The sequence below is a fragment of the Cryptomeria japonica genome, chromosome 11 (genome assembly GCF_030272615.1).
Source record: "Cryptomeria japonica chromosome 11, Sugi_1.0, whole genome shotgun sequence".
NCBI lineage: Eukaryota > Viridiplantae > Streptophyta > Pinopsida > Cupressales > Cupressaceae > Cryptomeria > Cryptomeria japonica.
In genome coordinates, this window is record NC_081415.1 from 532215270 (window position 1) to 532240732 (window position 25463).

Here is a 25463-nt window from a genome sequence, read left to right on the forward strand (position 1 = left end):
CTTTAATTTTTCAAAGGAAGAATAATGAAGTTGGATTTAAGAAGCTTAGACAAAATACTCTTGTGTTGTGATGAAAATTTGGGAAAAGAAGACATTGATTTGTTAGGCAATGGGGGAGGGGATGTTGACAAAGGTGGAGGTTGGAAACCTAAACCTCCTTTAGAAAAGTGTGATTTAGATTTGTCATGAGCCTCAAAACTTTTTTTCACATATCCTAAACCATTTCCACTGTATCCATGTTTAGAATTAAATATAGGAGTTGAAATGTCTGGACAAGAGGGTCCAAAAGATCCCCAATCATCATCAAGCAATGTGTTGGACGGAGAGGTTGTACTAGATTTAGAAGAAGCATCGATAAGTGACACACAAGGCTCCTTCAAGGCTTCATAGTTGTATTTAGTGACCTCATATCCATTAAAGGAAGGTGTAAATTCTAATGAACTTCAATTGTTTTATAATGAAGCATCATTGATAGGAGACTATGTTGTTGAAGGAATCATAGTGTTAAACACATATATGCATCTTATTTCATCTTGAATAAAGAAGGATTGGGATCAACCTTGATTGTGTAGAGTTTATTGTTATGTATAAATAAATAAGAAATATCTTTTTTTTTTTTTTTTTACAATGGATGAACATTAAGTATTTATAAACTATTTATTTATTTATTTTTATTTTTATAATTATAATGTAATATAAATTACAATATAAGAAGATATATATCGAAGTACTTTATAAAAATTATCCTTAAGATATATGTACTAATTTACTTTTGTTTATAAAAACATTACCATTCAACAAATAATTAAATATATTAAATTTTCACACTCCAACCTATTAAATATTTCTAAATTTCTTTTTTAATATCTACACAATACATGCGACAAACAAATTGAACGAATGTGCACATAAAATTGCCCATAAAAATTCCTCTCCAAAGGAAGGACCAATTAAATTACATGCGACAAACAAATTGAACGAATGTGCACATAAAATTGCCCATAAAAATTCCTCTCCAAAGGAAGGACCAATTAAATTAAAAAATAATTTGATATAGGCATATTTTCTCGGTTACTCAAAGATGAAGACAGCGTAATAAGATGAAAACGAGCGTAAAACATGGGAAAGACCGGTAAAGAAACAGGGGAATATACCAAAAATTTCATTGGAAAGTCCGAAAATGTGGAATCTAAGCATAGGAGAGTCAGATAATATGCGAATGAAACCGTGTGAGACATAGGAAATAAAGGCAACGAAAAAGACATCGGCAATATTGGAGGTACGAGACACATTTAGTGTTATAAAAGGCCATGTTCTAAGCATATAGATATCACGTTTCTGCAACAAGTGAAAAATGGCAAAATTATTTTCATTCTTCTTTTTGTTCTTCTTTGACACCTTCCAATTGAGAACAAATGGGTGGAGTGAACTGAGCTTCACTTGCCCTGCCTGGACTAATGTCTCGCTGCAAGGAATAGCGTTGCTTGCATCTTTAGGGGACACTAAATATGTTTCTCTCACGCCATGGCAATCAAATCCAACTTCAGAGTCGGGCTTTGCGACGTACAACGGAACAGTTCCTCTATGGAATAACTCTGACTCTTCTCACCCTCTCGCCAATTTCACTACCCACTTTTCCTTCTCTCAAATGGTTGGCATAGAATCCAGGGCTGGATTCGTTTTTTTCATGGCTTCTTCTGACTTGAAGCCGCCTGTAAATGCCACTGGTCTCTTTAATCAGACATCTCATGGCCACTTGTCCAATCATATTGTAACAGTGGAGTTTGATTGGTTCATCAATCATCTCGATTTAGTTGACAACTATGTAAAAATCAATGTGAATAGCGTTGCTTACATGAGTATATTCTTTGCAAACAATCCATACGTCAACAACGGGGTGAGATGTGACGCATGGATCGATTACGACGGGGTAGCAAAGAAACTCCAAGTATTTCTTGTATGTCTAAAAAATTCTTCACGAATTTTTGCGCCTAAACCCACAATACCGATCTTGTCGTATGAAATAGACCTCACTCAGATTCTTCCTCAGAATGTCACGGTTGGCTTCTACGCTTCAACCGACTTATATTCAGTGGTGGCCCACGACATTTACAGTTGGGAGTTTTCTTCTCAGTATTCATGGGAAATTGACACGCAGCCCAAAATTCCAGCGCACCAGACAAATAGGAGAAGCAATGCTATTCTGTTGTTTGATACAGCCTGCGTGGCGGTGGTAGTGATAACAATGGTCGGTTTGGCGCTGCTCTTAACCCGGTGGTGGCATGGTAATACAAACAAGCTGAAAAGCAGAGAACTGGACAAACAGTTTGCTCAAGGTCCGCGTAAGTTTTCCTACGCTGTCCTCCGCGCTGCAACGAAGAACTTCAGCAATGATCAGATGCTTGGAAAAGGAGGCTTTGGACAAGTCTACAGAGGCATCTTGTCTCCGTCAAAGGAAAACGTGGCAGTGAAAAGAATATCGCAAGGCTCCAAACAAGGGCAGAAGGAATATATTTCAGAAGTGAGTATAATCTCTAAGCTGAGGCATCGGAACCTTGTGCAACTCCAAGGATGGTGCCATGAAAAGGGCCGCCTGCTTCTTGTCTACGAGTTTCTGCCCAATGGAAGCCTTGACAAATATTTATTTGGGGAGAAAAGGAAGGGTGATTTAAATTGGGAGAGAAGGTACAGTATTGCCTGTGACATAGCCTCTGCTCTTCTATATCTTCACGAAGGGTGGGACCAGCGTGTTGTGCACAGAGATATAAAGGCCAGCAATGTAATGTTGGATGGCGAATTCAAAGCAAAGCTGGGGGATTTTGGGCTGGCGAGACTGGTGGAACGTGAGCGTGGAATCTCGGACACAACGGTGGTGGCAGGAACATTTGGGTATCTTGCACCCGAATGTGTCGTTACCAGAAAAGCAAGCTTAGAATCGGACGTATTCAGCTTTGGAGCAGTGTGTCTGGAAATTGCGTGCGGAAGGAGGGCTGTGGATCGGACCTTGGATGACCATAATTGGAGATTAGTCGAATGGGTGTGGGACTTGTATGGAAAGGGGAAGATTTTGGACGCCGCGGATGCAAAGCTGGGTGGAAATTTCAATGGTGATAGAAATGGAAAGCGTGTTGTTAGTAGGGTTGTTGTGCTCTCATCCGGATCCCAAAGCCAGACTGAGCATAAGACAGGTGGTTGATATCCTGACAATGAAGGCTCCACTCCCTCTTCTTCCTCTGAGTTATCCAGAAACCGTGTACACTACCACTCATGGTCCTGTCATTGCTTTATCGTTCATTTATGATGTAACATTTCGTACTGCAGAGAGCTCCTGGAATATTGAGAGTGCATAAACAATATTTGTAATACCATTTAATAATCATGCTTGTGACAGATGCGTCCAAATTCACGTCTTCTTATTTATCGTTAGTACTTATTCTTAAATAGCAACTAGCAAAGGTATGCAACGAATGGCTACACACATATTTCTAGACTTGTCAATGAAGTATTATGCTAATGGCTCTTAAAAAACAATACATAAAGATGTAATAGTGAGTGAAAACAATAGACTGTTGTTTGGAATGATTCATATAAGGTATGAATAAGCTAAGAGCTTTGTTGAATTTCTAGTATTTCATAAAAAGTATTATATAAGAAAAAATAACATTTTTTAAAATTTATTATTTGTGAAAATAAAGAATTAATTTTCTTTTCATTTGTTTTTAGTACAGATCGGTTTTTAATTTATTTATGAGAATTGTTGTCATCTATCTCCATTTCACAATTAGTGTTGAAAATTATAGCAATTTCTGCAAATGTATTAATTGAAATTCAACAAACGTCGTTATCTTGTACATGCATTGAATGATGTTATAACTGATGTTATAACTTCAACCACTCTGTTTAAATATTATTTATTTAAATGATTAAAACTTTTTAATGATGATTTAATATTATCTACAAGTTGATACTTTTTCTTTTGAGAGCTAAATATTGATCTGTATCCATTCTTCCAAACTCACTTTGGGCACAATCTTAGTCTTATCCCTTGTATCATTCCTTTAAGGGTTTTGATTCTTGAAACTTAGTAGAGGGTGCAATCAAGCAACATAACATCACACTAACCAATTGCATTCAACTAATTGAGCTACAACGCTTGGGTAGCAAATGCTCAATAGTAGTTTTATATTTCATTCAAAATAAAATCTCATTAATATTTATGCTATTTTTATTATCAAAAATAACCTTTGACTATTAAATTGATGATATGTAAGAACATCAACCCCTAATCTACCTTTGTCATGATCATATCATTGTATTAGTTTTATGGAGCATTGCATATGGAGCACAAATTTATTTGGGATATTGCAAATGTGTATCAAATAACATAACAAGAAAATATTTATAGACTATATTTTTTTCCCTCAAAGAAGGTATTCCAAATGTACATATTATGTTGGTTGTTATAATTTTGTTACTTTATGTATTTTTATTAGTGTGGATCACATGTTTTGATAGTCCTTTAGACCCTCTAGAAATGACTACATAAAAATTCATGCGTATTTTAGTATTCACATACACATCAAAATCATGACAATATATAATTGTGATATTTTTATGCATATTTCAATTACACTTAGTTTTTGGCCCATTTTAATGGATTCCATTAATAAAATTACATAGTGGCAAGTGGTACACTCATGTACTTAAGTTTTTATCTTTCCCCAATCCCTTACCTATTCCCATTTACAAATACCTCTATAATTTATATCTCATCATTTCTATAATTAAAATTAATGTCATGCATTCATCACTAATATCCATTTTTTACAACCATGGTTACATACACATGCATATACTCATTGTCAACCTTGAGATTTATGTTTTCATGTATTTGACCAATGTCGCAAAGTTCATGTTCAATTCCCCACCATATTTTATTTATCAAATGTCATCCTTATTAATAACATTTGAGAAATAAATTGTTTCAAATTTGCATGTTTTATATCTCTATCTAGTAAAAATTAAATGCATACATTATTCAATTGATTCACAATAAATAATAATCAAAATATTATTAAAAAATAATTACAAAGAGAAACATCTTAGGAACATTTTAATTGGGAGAAATAAAAACAACATGTTTATAATAGTATTTGTATCTAAGAAAGATGCAATTATATACTAACCCAAGATCATTGACTAGAGAATTTAAACCTTAAAATTTAATAGCTTCATGTGGTAATTTTAAATATTTTAAGTTCCTTCTACATAATCAAATACTAGTGAGTGAGGTGAAAAAGGTTGAAAACGTCAATAAAAAAGCAAATTTATCTTGCACATGGAAACTGATTTTATAGCTTAAGTCATTTCTACAGAGGTCAATTTAACTTTGGAATACATTGATTCAACCCATAGAGGATTATTAGCCTGTCCTATTCTTGAGTCAAGCAACACATCAACAAAATAATTTTAAATGACGACCAAATTAATTTAAGAGGGACTAACATTTATTTCTTCTCCATAAATCATGAAGCAAGTGTCTTATTTCTCATTCAATTTGAGAATATTTTCTTATTACAATTATCAATTCTTAATTATTATTCTAATATACATTAATAATGTCTCATATATGTACATATACAAGACGTTATGCACAAATGCATATATATAACCTACTTTTATATACCAAGAATTATGTTCTCCTATTTTTATTATAACAAAAATTCAAATAAAAGAAATAATTTTGTAAAAAAAATATTTTTATTTAATATATATAATTTTATTTAAATTTTTAAAAAATAACATTTAATTTATATATTTTTTCAAGATAATGAATTCCTTTTAAAGTTTGCCTTTTTTTTGTCAATTCACATTTGACCTATGTGAAATTTTTTAAAAAAATTATTACATTATATTTTTAATATATAAATACCTTTTTCTAATTTCTCTAATTTATTTTATATAAAATAATATTATAAACATATTAGCAACCCAAAAAAAAACATTTTTGACTACTTACCAAGAGATTTAAAAAAGGATTGTAAATTATAAAATATAGATGAAATGGAAGGTTCCAGTTTTTATATTTATTTATTTAATTTAATATTTATTTTAAAATAATGTTTAGGTATATGTATATAATGATAAATAGTATGTTCTAATTAATATTTTGTTTATTTATTTATTCTTTTATTTATCTATATGTTTATATATCTTTATATATCTTATTATTTATTTAGACATTCTTGTACATTTATTTTATTAATTTATCTACTTTATTTATTTATATGTGTACTTCGAGTTAGTTGTTTGTGTGCTAGATGTGCTGGTTAATCCATTTATAAACAAGTTTATGGTTGTGGGGCAACTTTATAAATGCAAGTTTTGTTCTTTTGATATTCAAATTTAACTAGATAGTCCCTTTTAGATTTTTACCTTGAATTGACTAAACACACATTTGGTAGAATTATATGTTATATTTGTAGTATTTCAATACATCCAATACATACACTATGAAAAATAAGTGTTATCTCCTAATTAATAATTCTAGTGCACTTAAGTAATTAATAGTAGCATATTTCTATTTATTGCAATAAAATGAGTAAATAATTTGTATAATTAGTATAATTAGCTGTTTTCTTTTTATTTTCAAACTTATTTAATTTTTAGAAGTTTATCTATGATATCTTGCCTCCCCATGATTAATTGACAACCGTTAAAAGTATTTGTAGATATCACTATGTTTGTAAATATTGAGAAAATATTGAATAAAGGGATTCTTATTATAGAAACTTGTAGAAAAAACTACTTATTATCGAATGCATTCATAAATCAAATATAGATTTGCAATTATAAATTATTAGTTTGTGAACCTAATAAAAATCAAATGTGAATCTAACACAATTTACCAACAAAGAGATACTATTTATGATCTAACAATAAAAACATTTTAAAATGCCATCTATTACAAACCATTTTTCAATTAATAAACTAAATATCATTATCTTTCTCATTCAATTTCAAAAATATAACATCAATTAATAGTCTCAACTGTATTTTTCTAAATGTGGAAATGGAGAGTTTTGAGATGGGAGAGAGAGAAGTGAGTGGGAGTAAGGCAAATTTTTGAATCTGTAGGGCAGGAAAGGGTCTGGTGGTAGCAAAGGAGGAGGGTTTTCTGTGCTAGGTGAATCCTCTGAATCAGAGGATGAGGACGATGACGGTTTTGGTGCTTTTACGCCTTTACTCATCCGCCCTTAGGTATTGTTGGCTTATTTCTCAGTGTGCTTAGCGGCCTGCTTTGGTGGGATTCCTATTAAGATTGATGGGCAAGGACGCAGTTTTGGAGGTGGGTTTTCACCAGTAACGTCTGATTTTGTTGGAGCTATCCAGGTTGGCCGTGTTGTTTCTGGCTAGGAGCTACCTTGTTTTGTGGACGATCTTTCTGCTAGTTTTGGTGAAGACTTTCCTGAGGCTTCTTTTGTGCTTTTTTGATGGTTGTTGTTCCTTCATGGGCCTTTTTGCATATCTTTAATAGAGGACGTTAGTTTTATGGGAGCTTCTTTCCCCTGCTCTCTTTTTTGGAAGCCTTTTATGCAACACCCTGCCTCGTATGAGATTAATACAAACTTAATAGGATATATGCATTTCCATTAGATAGATTAAAGGTCGTAAATAAATTGATTGTGTATGGGTCACATTGACACTATTCTTGATGTCAATAGTAAATAAGATGAAGTTATGTGTCTCCTTACCTTCAATATATCATGGGAAGAATTTATTTAAATATGGTGAAAATTTAACCAACTTTATGAATTGTCTCTTGTATTTCATTTTAGGCATTATGTCTTATCATCGTTATTTTATGTAATTAAGATGTATGCATTTGTAAATTATTGAGATATGATTTAAAATTTGAGAAATCAGTTGTTGTGTTATATTAGATTTTGATAATTGATTAACTAGATTTTGGTTCTCAATTAAAGCTATCAGAATTTGATCAATAATCAATATGAAATTTCTATTATGGTCTAAATATAAGCTATGATTGTGTTGTGCAAGAAAGTAAGAGGGACAACATAAGGGAGTAAAAATATATATACCAAAACAATTAACTCTTTCAGAAGTTAAAAGTTAAACCATTTTTTTTATTTAGAAGGAAATGAGGTTTACAAATTTATATAGATGTGTTTGTGAGGTTTATTACTATGGACCTTTCATGAGAATTTTTTTCATCAATTTTCATGTTTAAATTACAAAAAAACATCAATCGAATATTCCTTTTGAGGTGGAGACCTATTGGATGTGCAATTAAAGACATAAGGCTTGTTTTGACATTTAGAAATTCATCATTAAGATGAGTGACAAATTTGAAGGATTGATGGATTGAGGGTACCAACCCGACTTAAGGAATAGGGTGTCCTAGTTTTGTCCCCTCTTAAATGAAAACAATTTCTCATGGAAGAGTGAATGAAAAGATGAAAAATGTCACCTCACCATCCAAATCTTCCAAGCTCAACTCTATTGATTTTGTGAACTTGCTTGAGTTGGAGGAAGAAATGGGCCTTGCAAATGGTGGTGGTGTTAAAGAAGCATAATCTTTCCATGGGTGGATGCGACGGGGCAGCAAAGAAACTCCAACTATTTCTTTTGAATGCCCGCGTAAGTTGTCCTACGCTCTCCTCCGCGCTGCAACTAAAAACTTCAGTAAGGATCAAATGCTTGGAAAAGGAGGCTTCTGAAAAGTCTACAGAGGCGTCTTGTCTGCGTCGGAGGAGAGCATGGCAGTGAAAAGAATATCACAAGGCTCCAAACAAAGGGAAAAGGAATATATTTCAGGAGTATAATCTTTAAGTTGAGGCATCGGAACCTTGTGCAACTACACGGATGGTGCCATGGAAAGCGCCACCTTCTTCTTGTCTACGAATATCTGCCAAACAAAAGTCTAGACAAATATTTATTTGAGGAGAAGACAGATGATTTAAATTGGGGGAGAAGGTACAACATTGCATGTGACATTGCCTCTGCTCTTTTTTTAATCTCCATGAAGAATGGAAACATAATTGGAGATTAGTTGAATCGGTTTCACACTTGTATGGAAAAGGCAAGATTTTGGAAGCCGTGGGTGCAAAGCTGGATAGAAATTTTAATGCTGAGGAGATGGAAAGAGTTCTGTTAGTGGGGTGGTTGTGCTCTCATACGGATCTGAAAGCCAGACTGAGCATAAGACAGGTGGTCGATATCTGGAAAACGAAAGCTCCACTCCCTCCTCATCCTCCGTCCGGAAATAGTGTACACTACCTCTGATGGTCTTATCTTCTCTTTATTGTCCACGTTTGATGGAATATTTGTGCTGCAGGGAACGCCTAGCATATTGAGAATGTGTAAACAATATGCATATCCAATTGACTGATCGTGGTTATTACAGATTGCTAAGATGCAATTTGTGGTCTTCGTACGTCATAATCACTTCTTCTTTATGAACTTCTGTAAAGTATTATGCTAATGGCTCTAAAAAGGGAAGAACTTTAATAGTTGTCCTATACAGAACTTATATTATGTTTGTTAAGTCTTGCATCTTGAATTTACTCACTAAGTGGTGTCAATAACATGCACACTGTTTCATAATGGCTTTACCTAAAGTCAAGAATTGATCTGAATTTGGAGCATATAATGCCTAGAAATCTTATATTATTCTTATTGAGTCTTACCCCTACAATTTATTCATGAGATGGTGGCATGTACACTTCCCCTGTTGAGAGTGGGTGTCTCAAACTTACTGGTTGAAATCTCAAACAAATGGCACTTGGTCTCTGAAATGAGCAATTCAGTGTGGATAACTTGTGTGTTATTGATCATCTTCAAAAAGAATTGAATAAACTTCATGTTATTGATACAGTAGTTGATAGCCTCTGTGTTATGCACCTGCTTGGACAAGCAGTGATTTCGATATAGCATCTACTTTCAATAAGACTCTACCAGGCAATTTGGAGAAGTCACTCCTCCTACCGATGTTAGGGAGACAGTTGATGTGTCTTGTCGACATGAAGCAATATATCGGTATAACTTGTAGTTTCGGTATGTCTCCCACAATAGTCAACCAAAGTTATGTTGCTACACCAACAAGCTCGAGGTCGATATAGCTTTGGCGAAGTCTTGGCAAAGACAAAGATTTCGGTATAGCTTGGGGTTTCGGTAACCTGTCCGAAGGAGGAAATCAAAGTCTCATTTTTTGGCCGATAAGAGACTTGTGAGGGGTCCACTATCGGGGATCGGAGGTCGGGTGGAACAAAGCATGGTGACAATGAGAACTATTGAGTTACACTTTCATCAGGTGGCGATATGTTGATATGCTTTGAGATGGTCTTGATGGGGACCATGACTGACTCATAGTGTCATGCTAAGTTGGAAACTGATGAATGGTCCGAATGAGAACATTAGCAGATAGTCTTAAGGATTTTGTGGGGACCATGATGGACTCGTTTTGACTTATCGAGTTGTTTGTTGACGATTGGTTGAAGCTAGAATGACTCAAAGGAAACAATGGTGACAACATGCGTGTTATTGACATTTTGAGAAGTTCAACAGTTGGAAGATGTAGTAATTTAAGCGAACTATTTTTCAACTTCTAACCTCAGATGTAGACTGAGATCAAAAAGTATGTGGAAGGTTGTATGATTTATCAGAAGGCCAAGGGTAGCAGTTCAAATGTAGTTTTGTATACTCCTTTGCCCATACTAAACAAGACATAGGATTCGGTCAGCATGGACTTTGTATTAGGACTCCCAAAGACCAAACAGGGTTATGACAACATCTATGTAGTTGTTGACATGTTTTTAAAAATGGCTCACTTTCTACCTTGTAAAACCACACATGATGCATCCCACATAGCAGGTATATTCTTCAAAGAGGTTGTAAGGTTACATGGTTTGTCACTATCAATAATCTCAGATAGAGATTCTAAGTTTATTGGGAATTTTTGCGAACACTTTGGAGAAGGCTGGGTACCAATTTATCATTTACATTAGCCTATCATCCCCAAACTGATGGATAGACCGAGCTCATCAATAGGTCACTTGGAAACCTATTAAGGTGTCTAACTAAGGATCAAGGAGCTACATGGGTTTCAATACTTCCTCAAGAAGAATTTGCTTATAATGACTCAGTGAATAAGCGCACTGGTCACAGTCCCTTTGAAATAGTGTATGGGTCACACCCTAGAGGTGTATTGGAGTTGAGAGATACGAAATATTTGGAAAGAAGAAGTGATGAGAGACATACACCAACAAGTAAAGGATAGGTTGGAACAAACCTCAAACAAATAAAAGCATGCAAAAAATAGGAAAATAAGACATTTATAGTTTAAGGTTGGAGATATGGTGATGATTCATCTCACGAAGGAGAGACTCCCTAAGGAGAAATATACCAAGTTAATGATGAATAAAATAGGTTCTTTCAAGATCATTCAAAAGTGTGGCAACAATTCCTACAAAATTGATCTTCCTCCAGACATTGGTCTCTCTAACACTTTCAATGTTTCAGATATATATGCATATAAAGCTCTAGTTACTGATGTGTGTGATGCAGGTCAAGATGACTTCAGTAGGGAAGAGATGTTACGAGACCTACCTAAGCAGCCTAAGCTTGAAGTTGAGTATGTACTTGACAAGAGGGTGAGTAAGAAAATAAGGAGGCATACCTACTATGAGTACCTAGTCCAATGGAATGACAAACCCTTAAAAGATGCAACCTAGATGATAGAGAAGGCCTTGGAGAAGATTGGATGCAAGGTCCCAGATTTTCCAACTCAAGAGACTCGAGTTTTTTCTAGCCCTGGGAGTATGGTACAGGGCACTCTCTTGGTCTCTTGATTTATTTTGTTGTTTGAGTGGTAGATAGGTGGTCTTAGATCCTAGGTTGGTGTGTTGGATCAGTTTGGATCCTCTTGATGTAATAAGAAACCCATTTGTAAGGCCAATTGGCTATAAGGTCATTTATAAACCTAGAGACCAAATTAGGCCATGGGGTTCAAAATGTGTAGGAAGCATGCTGATAGGTTGATTTGAGTATATTTAGGCCTAGGATAGGTCTACAAAGTCCATTAGGGACTTTCGCACATCAAAAGTGTCAATTATGCAAAACTGTAAAAAGTTGCAAAGCAACATTTCCACCGATTGTGGAAAAGAGGTTCCAACGGCCATAACTAATTGAAAACTATTATAGCCATTGAGGAAAGACCTATTTAGGCCTCTGAGATCATCCATGTTGGTGTTGGATGGTGTGTATGAAGATTTGGTGGATTGAATAACAAGAAAACTTAGATTTCACCCAATTCTCGTTATTTTACATACAATACGATCTGACAGAGGATTTAATTGCATGGAATTTTGAAGTGGTTGTATTGTGATGTAAGTGCAAGTTCTAATTCAAGTGGTATGAATCCATTTGGCATCATTTGGAGCGAGTTGTGCTCGGTTTACTGAAAAGTATCATTCAGAACCTCAATTCATAGGGTTTCACCTAAGATGTGGCCCTAAGTTGCAAATTCCAATGTGGAATTCAACGATCTTTTAGAAAATACAAGTTAGGGGAGTTTACATTGAGGTTCCAAAAGGGTGGAATCTGGGAGTGAGGGTTGGTGTGGTCACCACCAAGCCCTAGGCTAAACAAGACAATGTGTTTAGTCTAGACTACAAGGAGGAAAGAGCAAACAGTCACCAAGGGAGTGTATGGAGAGCAGTTTGATGATTGTTTTGATACATTAGAGGACAAATGAACATGTCCAAGTGGTTATTTTAGTTTTTCAAATCCATTATCAAGTGGTTGCTTTGGAAAACAAGCCTAATTAGGCTTATTAGGTCTATGTCCACAATAGATGCTTAGGGGTGCTGGAGTAGATTCAAGCCTCAATCTCTTGGGATTGGATGTAAACCCCAAAAGGGTACTCAAATCTACAATTTTTTTCCAAGGGTTCCTTAGAATAATTTTGAATAAAGTTGGAAATACCAGTGTGGCAGGGCTACTAGAACTAGGCCTAAATAGGGGTTTCTTGACTCGGGTGCACAAAAGAGACTTCCAAAATTGATTGGAAGGCTAAGGTGAGTTATCCTAGTTGTGAAACAGTCCAAAACCTCCCTAAGAAGTGCAATAGGTGACTGGTTTGCATTAGTGTGTTAGGACCTTAGTTGTGGGGTTGAATTAGGTTTTGGATTAGGCATAGAGGGGTGATTTTGGGTCTTCTAACCTTCTAGTTGCCCACTCTGCATCATAATCTTATACTTTTTAATTATTGAAAAGATTGATTTATATGATTTGCAACTTTCATAATTCATAGTGAAATATTTTGAACCTATAATCTAAAAGTGATACATAACCATTTCACTAGTCAATTGAGTCAAGTCTCATGAAATACAAGATTTGAGATATATTAATTGTAAATAAAGAAACTATTAGAGTTTGTAAATTTCTTGACTTTATCTTCAACTATTTGTATTTTCTGAAGTTGTACTATGAGCCTAGTAAAAACAAGTTGGTAATCTAAAAGAGAGTTTGCATGGTGTAGTATGATATTTGGCCATTGTTAAGACTTATAAATAGCCAATAAATATGAAATATCACAAACTAATGAGAGTGGATGTTAGAATAATCTGATTGTTCTATTTTTTAATTTTCTTTTGATTATTTTGAAATAATCTGGTTTTTATCATGCTATTAGTGAATATTTTCAAGAACATGTTTTTCTTTAACATTGCCAATCATTTTGTAAAAATGTTATCACAAATTCTTTAACTTTTAAATCAATGGTTGTGTATGGTAAATTTGGTTTATCTTACTTTTTAATGTTTCTATTGATTCAATTTCTCATCTTAAAAATTACACTATTGTATTAGTAATTAGACTATTTACAATTTATATCTCGAGTATACACCTTGTTTTTATTTTGTCAAGTATAATTTTTTTAAATTTATTACTTTAAATTGTGCAACATACATGATGGATTCCAATAATAGAAAAAGAGTCTGAGTATTGTTGCAATGTCTTTTAGTGATACAATAGATTGTATTCCAATTTTGGAGTGACGTTGAAGATTCAACAAACATATTTAAGAGACATAAGAAAAAATCATCTCAAGCTTCTCAATATTCAAATGATAAGGTAGAAGATGAAATGGATTTGGAGCTTCATGCAATATGTTGAGAACAACAACTCTGTGTACTTCTCAATTTATATTTTTCCACTTCTCAATGGGAAGGGAAGGTTAGTGGTGAGTGGTATGTGAAGCCATGTTCTTTGCATTGGTGGAATCATTACATTTTTAAAGTTAAATGTGATGACACACAATTCTATAGATTTTTTAGATTCCCATATGAATTGTTTCAATTTCTATGTGAATCATTGCATGAAGATCTTAAGAAAGGTGATATACCGCTATCATTAGCAACATCTATCAAGCGTAGAGTGCTTCTAGCTGAGAAACAGGTAGCTATTGCTATTTTAAGATTGTCATCTGGAATGTCTATGATTAATATAAGTGAACTTTTTGGGTGTGGAAAATTAACAGTTACAAGAGTTGTGGAAAAGTTCATTAATGCTATGCATGTTAATTTTTGAAACTACATACAATGGCCAAGTGATCATTCGACACTTGAACTTGTCAAACGTGGATTTCACCAAAAACGGGGCTTTCCAAATTGTTGTGGTGCTATAGATGTAACTCATGTTGATTTTGAGCTTCCAACGAATGAATATTCATCTGATTGATATGTTCATGATCACTACTATGGTATGTCATTGCAATCCATTGTTGATAGTATATGTGTTTCATGGATATTTTATAAGTTGGCCTAGATCTATGAATGATGCTAGGCTCCTAAGAAATTCTTCCTTCTATAGGCTATGCGAGGTGGGTAGAGGCTAAATGGAATTTTAGTTTCTATTGGTTCAACAAATATGAGAGAGTATATTATTGGTGATGGTGGATATCCATTGCTACCATGGTTAATCAAACCTTTTATTGGACCTACAACGGAGAATCAAAAGTCATTAAACTTTAAACTATCTTCAACTCATATTGTTGTTGAACGTGCCTTTGGAAAGCTAAAGTGGCTATGGCAAATTTTAAATTAAAAAATTTGTCATCCAAATTTGCAATTGCTACCCAAAAATTATTTTGTGTGTTGTATTTTGCATAATATTATGTTGACAATTGAAGAAGAAGATATTGAAGTTAGTTATCATGATGAGTATGAGAATAATATATCAAACAATGAAGCAAATTTAGGGGATTCCACTGTCGAGTTAACTCGAATTGCATTAAAGGAATTTGTCATTGATACTAAAAATAATATGGATCTCAACAGTTAAGGCTAAATATTGATGAAGACTCTTAGGAATATCAATTGTTGAAAAATAACGCATTTGCTTAAATGATTTTTAATGATTTTTTGTCACTACTGTTTTCTTTTCTTTTTTTCCTGTTATGATCTATGATATATTTATGGTATTTTTTTTTTCTAATGAATGGTTTTATAAAATATTTTAAGTATAAACTGAGTGATTCAATATCTTTAATTTATTAATGCATTATGTTTTTTCTCATATAATTATATCAACTATTGTATGCATAATGTAAAGGCTTAAATAAAGTGTATGTGTTAAATAACAATTCCTGGATGGAATCACGGTCTCACTATTGATTTTCCACATCATAGTTTACCACATGAAATTCAGATTAAGTGATATTCTTGACTGCAATAGTAATGCTTGGTTAAACTTAGTTAGAATATCATATTTTATCACATGAAATTCAAATCAGCTGACGTTCTTGGTTGCAATAGTAAGGATCAATGGAACTCAGTTATCATTCCTATTAGTTGGTAATAAGGAAAATGAAATTTATTATAATTAAATATAAGAATATACAATTGAATTATGTCCACCTTTGGAATTTGTAAATTCTTCACATTTTCTTTGATAACCTTCAAGGTAGGCATGCAAATCTCTTAAACCATTTGAAGAGATCCTAACTATTTTGGAAGAAGGTATTCTTTGGCTTAAAAAATATCTCCCAACTTGATTAATTTAACAACTCCCAAGGACTCAATGGGATCCAAATATCAAAAGTCATAGTACTCCATGTCCATCTCTTGTTATTGGACTCCACTAATCTCCTTTAAAAAATCAAGCAGCTTATGATCCATTAGTTTGAATCCTTTGTTGTAGAACTGGAAATTCATTGTTGATTGCATGAAACCAAATATCTAATTTCTCTCATTATTTTCCCCAATTTATGAGCTAATGTGCTAGATTCAACTAAGCGATTGACCAAATGCATATTAAAAGTGTTCCTTGAATTCTCTATCTTTTGTGATTCTTTCCTTGGCATTTGTTGCAAATTGCAACCAATCATATAACCCTGTCTATTTGCAGGTTATAATTTGGTTTGAATAAATTTGTTGCAAATGGTTTAAGAGACTTGCAGTTATCAAACATTCTTACCAATGAGTGCAAAAGTTGTCTTTGCAATGATATTCCCCTGTTCAGACATTCTTACTAGTGAATTTGCATTTCTCAAACATTCTTATTGACTAGTTCAAAAGTTGTCTTTGTAATGATATTCCCTTGTTTAGACATTATTACCACTGAATTATTTTAAATATTTAAACATTTTGTAAATTATCCAAGTTCATAACAGGGAAAATGAATTCCAATCAATGTAGCAACAAATGATAATTATTAAATATTAAATTATATAGTTGAGTTATGTATACAATTTAAAGGAGGACAAAAAATTTAATAATCTAAAAAATTAGATTTAAAAGAAATTAAAATAATTGTTTAAAAATAAGCAGTAAAGTTAGTAATTGCATGGTGAAAATAGTTCCACAAATTTCTCTTAAAAAAATTAAGTAGTCACTGCTAGCCAAAATAAGCTAAGCAGTTGCATGGGGCCTTGCTCTTAGAGATCTAATCCTTCTTCTATGCTTTAAACTTGATGTAAACCCTAAATTTTAAACTCTCAATCCTATAAAATATGCTCAACACTAGTATCAAACAATTATGGTGTCAATGGACACCACTAGAATAGGATATGCTATAGTATGAAGTTATATAATTTTTTACCATTTTTCTTTAGTCAAGTTTTTGAGTCAAATCAATTATTTTGAGATCATTTTAAAGACATAATAAAGAGATTCAAATATCTATGTCTATGCATGCGATCTCAAATACTAATGTAATTGTTAAACTCAATTCTCCAATGATATGAATGCAGTAAAGATATCTTATTAATTGATGAACTTGAATGAATTAGGGATTTTATTCCTAGAACTAAAAATGGAATATTTTTTCTTGATTTCGTAGTCAATTTCTAGTTGCACATGACTTCGCTTGGATCATAATTGAAATTTGAATTTGAGACTTTATGGTTAATAACTACACTCGTTGACTTTAATTAAAACAAGGAACAAGAAATATGACTTTTTGTTATAAATATTTGAAGCATATAATTTTTAAATTATATGAAACAAAAGCTATATGTCAACTTTACATAAAAACACATGGTTTTAACATTGAATGATTATATATAAAATATAAACTTAAAATATATACAATTTGACACATGAGAAAATTAAAAAAGATACATTTTTCATCGTAAAAATTATATATGAAATATATTAAAACTAAGTGATCAATTAACATATTAATAAACGCATCTTTTTATAAATAAAAATTAAATTTGGATATGGACCCTAAAAGGTATTGTAAAGAATGTATATATATACTTTAGTGTAATGTAATATTAGAAACATTTATTTGCATGGTTCATAAGAGTTAGATAGCTTAAATTCAAATTGGGTATAGTACATTATTCTAGAAAGATAATATGGAAAATTTTAAAAATAGAATGTTATACAAATACAAAGTGTCTCTACTTATATATTGCCCCAATCTAGGAGCAACGAGGCTTGGAAGGATAGATAAAAGTTTTTTAATCTTAACTTACTTGAGCAGTTCTTACAATCTATAATGCTACTTATTTCTACTTTTATTAGGTAATCCTTGTGTATAGCATGTTATTATGAGAGTGACGAGGTAATTCCCTTCTAAATATGAAAAGAGTTTTTATATAAATCTATGCTCAACATTTGTACTCATGAAAGTGACATACCATGGAATCTATATTCAAACACAATTTAACTTTGTAAATTATAGTTAAATTTGTATATAAATCGAGTGTCTTGTAGGTGTCTTGCTATACTATATAGCAATTAGAAAATACAAGTTAAATCTAGTTGACTAACTGTTAGAGAGTAAATCCATGTGTTAAATAGATATCAATTTAGAAATATGTATTTTTTTAAATTTTGAATAATGTAATTATAAAAAATAGGGCAATACAATAAGAGTTGCATTGTTTGTGAAAGTAAAATAATGCAAATAAAATACAATGGTCTAGATTAGCATGCAATGACAGCATTGACATGATGTCATGGTTAAGTTGTGGTGATGTTGTTCTTGCCATCAGGATTCAAACTCTGTGTTAGTTGCTATTATTTAATGTTTAGGTTGGGATGAGGTCCCCCATTTGTGACCTCATTGATTCATAGCTCTGAGACAAAACATTTACCCCTCTTTTAAAAAAGAAAGAAAGATTAGCATATACAATGAGTTTGATAAAATATATAATTGCTTATTGAAATCTCAATTAAAAAAGATGAATGTAATCTTATTAATTTTGAATTTTGTACAAAACACATCAATAGACTACCTTACAAGAATTATTTTTAATAGAGAAAAAAATTAAGAAATTATTTTAATTTTATTTTTTTAATAATAATTGTAATTTTTAACCAGATAATTTTCTATTGCTTGTTTTCCTTGAATTTTAAAAAATATAAAATTTTACAACTAATGAAAAATATTATACTTGTCTTTTATTTTTATAAAACATCAGCATTGAACAAAACTATATTAAATTTTCACTATGTATCATATTAAATATTTCTAAACTTCATCATATGAGATTTTTATTATCTACATAATATATGCGACAAATAAATTGAACAAATGCACATAGAAAATTCCTTCCGAAAGGAAGGCCCAATAAAATTAAATAATTTATAGGCATATTTTCTCTCCCACCTGTAGGTAGGACAACTCCAAGATATCGTAGAAATGAAATGCGAAACATTGAAAACAGCGTAATACGGTGAAAACGAGCGTAAAGCATGGGAAAGACCAGTAAAGAAACAGGAGAATATAGCAAAATATTCATAGGAAAGCCCGAAAATGTGGAATCTTAGCATAGGAGACTCTGATAATGTGCGAATAAAACCATTGTCAGACGTAGGAAATAAAGGCAATGAAAGCAATATTGCAGGTATGAAACATATTTATTGCTATAAGAGCCCATGTTCTAAGCATATCTATATCAAGTCTCTGCAACAAGTGAAATATGGCAGACCTCTTTTCATTCTTCTTCTTTTTCTTCTTCTTTGGCACCTTCCAACTGAAAGCAAATGGGCGGAGTGAAATGAACTTCACTTGCCCTGCGTGGACTAATGTCTCGCTGCATGGAAGAGCGTTGTCTGCATCTTTAGGGGACACCAAATATGTTTCACTCACACCATTGCTATTAATTCCAATTTCAGAGTCGGGCTTCGCTACTTACAGCGAAACAGTTCCTCTATGGAGTAACTCTGACTCTTCTCAGCCTCTCGCCAATTTCACTAACCACTTTTCTTTTTCTCAAACGGTTGGCAACGCATTCGGGACTGGAGTCGCTTTTTCATGGCTTCTTCTGACCTGGAGCCATCTGGTCTCTTTAATCAGACATCTCATGGCAACTTCTCCAGTCATATTGTAGCGGTGGAGTTTGATTGGTTCATCAATCATTTCCGCTTGGTTGACAACTATGTGATAATCAAAGTGAATAGCGTTGTTTGCAAGGTTAATATCTCTGCCAACAATAGCTATGTCGACAAAGGGGTGAAATGCCATGCATGGATCGATTACGACAGGCTCGCAAAGAAACTCCAAGTATTTCTTTCGTGTCTAGACAATTCTTTTCCGATTTATGGGCTTAAACCCCCAACACCAATCATGTCGTATGGAATAGACCTCAAGTCAGATTCTTCCTCAGAACGCCAAGGTTGGCTTCTCCGCTTCCACCGACTTAGATTCACTGCTGTCCCATGACATCGACAGATGGGAGTTTTCTTCTCAATATTCATGGGATATCAACACTCAGCCGGAAAGTCCACCATTCCAGACAAGTAAGAGAAGAAATGATATTCTGTTGTTTGTTACAGCCTGCGTGGCGATGCTGGTGACCACAATGTTTGGTCTGGCGCTGGTCTTAGCCTGGTGGCGGCATGGTAATACAAATAAGCTGAAAAGCATAGAGTTGGACAAGCATTTTGCTCGAGGCCCGCGTAAGTTCTCCTACGCTGTCCTCCGATCTGCAACGAAGAACTTCAGCAACGATCAAATGCTTGGAAAAGGAGGCTTCGGGCAAGTCTACAGAGGGTTCTTGTCTGCGTCAAAGGAGATCGTTGCAGTGAAAAGATTATCGCAAGGCTCCAAATAAGGGCAAAAGGAATATATTTCAGAAGTGAGTATAATCTCTAAGCTCAGGCATCGGAACCTTGTGCAACTCCATGGATGGTGCCATGAAAAGGGCCGCCTGCTTCTTGTCTACGAGTTTCTACCAAACGGAAGCCTCAACAAATATTTATTTGGGGGGCAGAAGAAGGGTGACCTGAATTGGGAGAGAAGGTACATCTGTACATCATTACATATGACATAGCCTCTGCTCTTTTGTATCTCCATGAAGAATGGGACGAGCCTGTTGTGCACAGAGATATAAAGGTGAGCAATGTAATGTTGGATGGTGAATTCAAAGCAAAGCTTGGGGATTTTGGGCTGGCAAGAGTCGTGGAACGCGAGCGTGGAGTCTCCCACACAACAGTGGTGGCAGGCACATTTGGGTATCTTGCACCCGAATATATCTTTACCAGAAAGGCAAGCTTAGAATCAGACATCTTTAGCTTTGGGGCAGTGTGTGTCGAAATTGCGTCCGGGAGAAGAGCTATAGATCGGAGCCTGGATGACCATGATTGGATATTAGTCGAATGGGTGTGGGACTTGTATGGAAAGGGGAAGATTTTGGACGCCGCAGATGAAAAGCTGGGTGGAAATTTCAATGGCGAGGAGATGGAAAGGGTGTTGTTAGTGGCGTTGTTGTGCTCTCATCCGGATCCCAAAGCCAGACTGAGTATAAGACAGGTGGTTGATATCCTTAAAATGAAAGCTCCACTCCCTCCTCTTCCTCCAAGTTATCCAGAAACCGTGTACACTACCTCTCATGGTCCTGTCTTTGCTTTTTCGTTCATGTCTGATGGAACATTTTGTACTGCAGAGAGCGCCTGGAATATTGAAAGTGCATAAACAATATTTGTAATACCATTTAATAATCATGTTTGTGACAGTTTGGCAAGGCATTGAAATTCTCATATTCGTATTTATCATATTTACCTATCCCTAAATAGTAACTACCAAAGGTATGCAATCAATGGCTAGACGCATATTTCTAAACTTGTCTATGGAATGTTATGCTGATGGCTCTGAAAAACAATACATAAATATGAAATGGTGAGTGAAAACCACAGACTGTTCTTTGGAATGATTCATTAAAGGTATTAATAAGCTAAGAGCTTACTTGAATTCCAAGTATTTTATAAAAGTATTTTACATAAGTATTTTATATAGAAAACATATATTTTTAAGCAGTCGCACAAGCAGGGAAGAAAGTTAGAGAGCTAAGCACAAAAATGTCCAAGCCCCAGCATGGCCAGGTACAAGGACACCCATCAACGAATAGAGGAGGTGGAGAACAGCAGAACCCACATTAAGCACCCTCTCCAAGGGAAGAGCAACAAACCATAGACCATGGACGACCAAACCCACCAAAACGAAAAGAACTAGTGCCACGACGAATCCTGCAAAAGTAGAACCAAGACCAGCTGGATCACTATCCTCATCTGTCTCCCTCCGCAGTGCCATCTCCCCCTAAAACCCTAACACCTCTGCTCTCCTCCTCTATTGCAATTCTTAGTAGATCCTTAAGAGTGGAGAATGTTGTAAAGGGAATTTTCAAATAATTATTTCTTGGGAACGCAAAGAAATACTTTGAATATAATGTATGAATGTTCTATCTAAATTTTTTTTTCGAAGAAATGATTCTGGTAAGATAAGGTCAGTTTTAAATTACATACTGAGCAACATATTAAGCTTAGAGAATGTTAGTCAATTGTGAGTGTTTAACACTTTTAAGCCTAGAAGTGTACTCTTAGTGTGACCACACACCTTAAACAACATATTAAGCCTAGAAAAGATAAGTCAACTATGATTGTTTAACACTTTTAAGCCTAATAGTGTAAGCTTAGTGTGTGTGATTTAAGCCATTCCGTGAGATAGTTGGATCAAATGTTTACGACCAATTTAAGGTAATGTTTTTTAAATATAAGAGATAGAATCACTCCTACATAGTCACTCACTTAGCCTACTAGACTAACTCCACATAAAAATGAAGTGAAGAGATTTAAATTGTTATAATTTAATTATGATATAAACTATATTTGAGGACATAAAAAAATTGAAACAAAAAATATTTATATTAATTTAAAAAAAAATCAAATAAAAATTTCTAGAAGCATTTTTTTTAAAGATGATTATTTGATTTATAAATTAAATTCTATTAAAATCTATAAACATTAGTAAAAATAACATTTAGTTCATATTAATAACATACCACTCGAAACAAAAGATTTGCTTGAAGGAAGTAAGATGAGTGGGAGTGGGAGCGGGTCAAGGGCTAGGGTTTCCTCTGGTCAAGACGCAGCAGGGGAAACCGATGGGGAGGATGGAACGCAGTTGTGGCAGATGATGGTCTATCGTGGGTGTCGGATGGTGTCAATGCCTCACTTAGTCCCTGTTTTGTGGGCTGCCCGTCTCTGCTCTTTCTTTTGGAGCATGTTGGCGGTTACAGTGATGGGGTTCTTGGTGTGTTCGTCGGTGGGTTTGGTTGAGGCCGACCTGGTCAACTCCTATGCTTGTTGGTGTGCCCCTTTGGGTGTGGCTACCCACCCTCGTGGGCTGGGATGCCTTGCTCCTCTCCTTGGCTTTGTTGTCCTTCTTCATAGAGGCTACTACTACTGTCTTTGGGCCTAGTATGGTTTGATCTGGTGCATCTTTCAAAAGGCCCTCCCTTGGATTTGGGACCCACGTGGATCTTTTGCATCTAGGTTTTTCCTAGGATTTTTGTGCTCTCCCTTTCCCTTGGGTTGTCTTCTTCCCTTGGGATGGGATTTGTTGTTTGTTGCTGCTTTGTTCCTTCTGATGACGACTTTGTCTTTTCTAGAACCCTGGTTTAAGGCCATGAGGGTGGGGATGCAATGTTTTCTTCGAGTGCCCTTTCCCCTCTTTTTTTTGATTGATCTGGCTGGCCCTTGGGGGTTTCTTTTGGTTCTTTTGGATTTTGTTCTGCCCTGGAGCTTGGTGGAAGATTTGATGAGGGGCTATTCTCTTGGGTCTAGCTGTGTTTTGCTTGTAATATCTCATGGCTTGTCGTCGCTCTACAACTTGGGTTCTCTTCAGTTTGCATTATTGAGGTGGCCCTTCCTTCTCTGTTAGTGGAGATGGATGGTTTTGGAGTTAACACCCCTCCTATTGAGGTGGATTTAGGTGTTGCGGTGCAGCCTATGTTTTTCTATCCTATCGAGGTGGATAGATTATTTGTTGTTGGTGGTGAGGTTATCGGATGCTTTGAGGGTGCTGGCGTCAGACCTGTGGTTTTGGGAGCCACCTCAAAACCCATTTCTAAGGTTAGGGGTTCCTTCCAAAATCCCCATGCTATGTTTCAATTTTTGGTGGTTTCAGGAGCCATTTTAAAACCAAACTCAAACATTAGGGGAGCCTTTCAAAACCCTCTTGCTAATCTTTGGCTAGATGCTAACAGTTTTGAAGGGCCCAACTTAGTTTGTGTGTTTTTTTGGTTAAGGGTCGGGCTAGCTTTGTGCTACCTGATTTTTCTGAATATGGGTAGGGGACCTTGAAAAATCTCTGATGTTTGGATGTGGGATTCTATCGACTTCATCTAATTCTCTAGGTTGTGATGCCAACAAGTGTGGTGCTGGCTTTTGGCCGGTAGTAGCCACGTTTGTTGTTTTCATCTGCTGGTTTTATTTGCCTATCTTTCTAGCAAATGTTTCTTTGTAGGTTCCAGATCCTAGCAAAATCTGAGGTTTTCATGTTCCCTCAAAACCTGTTTTCCCTTAATAAAAAACATTTAGTTCATATTATATTATAAGAGAATGAACCTCTTTTTCAATTTTTTATTTTTTTATTAATTCACCTCCTTTCTATTAATTAAGTTTGGGAAAGAGATAAAAATAATTAATTGTCTGCTTGGGCCAATATTCATAAAATACTCTTTCACCTAACAAATTCAATTATCTCATAGGAAGAGCAAAATTAGAAATGATTATATTTTCTTCAATAGAGGCTATAATACACACACATGCCTTTACATATTTATTGATCTCTATATATTGGAGCAAAAGAAAAGAATTATATTTCCACCAATAAATCGAAGCATGAGCTAGGGTGCATCTTCTTCATGTGGAATTACTCCAAGTACCATATATATTTAAAATGGGATATAAATCATTTCAAATTATGATAAATCATCAAATATCGAGGAAGGAAGGAGATGAGATACATCTCTAGTATGTCTATCTCCCACATCAATCATTCATTTAATTTTGGTGGTGGCAACTTTGGATAACATTTCCATTTTCAATTTAAGTTTTACTCAAAGATATTGACCTTATTGTTAATTATACAAACAAAAAGATTTTGTTGTTGACAAATGATTTCCTACTTTTCATAGTACTTATAATTATTATGGTGTCATTTGCAATTTTAAGTAGTTTTGTTTTTCTCATTCGTTGTTCATATTTTTCTTATTATTAAATTTGGAGGAAAAAATATAGTGACAAGTGAACAAAGAGGAGAGAAAAATCATAGGCTTAAAGGTCACACAATAAGTTCTATCTTTTCAAATTGGTCAAAAATAAATAAAATTTCCCTTTCCATTTTTATTTTGTGTTTGACAATTAGACTCGTGGCTGATTCCCACTTGTTCTTATTTTTTATGTTTGAGTTTACTAGTTTTAATTATTTTGGCTACTACTTTATGTTTTAATCTATGTTCAGTTTAGCTATACATAGTTTTCCTTGTAGTATACTTCAATTCTACTATGTTATGCTTAAATTATTATTATTTTTATTTATAAGTTTATATTTATTTAAAAAAATAAATTTATTTGATAATTTTTAATTTAAAATTTAATTATTAAATAAATATAATTTTTAAATTCTTACATATTATTTTAAAAAAT

General features: G+C 34.0%; 2 pseudogenes; both read left to right on the top strand.

Annotated features, from left to right (window-relative positions):
- The first annotated feature begins 1354 nt into the window (after positions 1–1354).
- LOC131066431 (L-type lectin-domain containing receptor kinase IX.1-like) lies at positions 1355–3350 on the top strand (annotated as a pseudogene).
- A 15940-nt stretch (positions 3351–19290) lies between these two features.
- LOC131860294 (L-type lectin-domain containing receptor kinase IX.1-like) lies at positions 19291–21450 on the top strand (annotated as a pseudogene).
- Positions 21451–25463: the final 4013 nt, after the last annotated feature.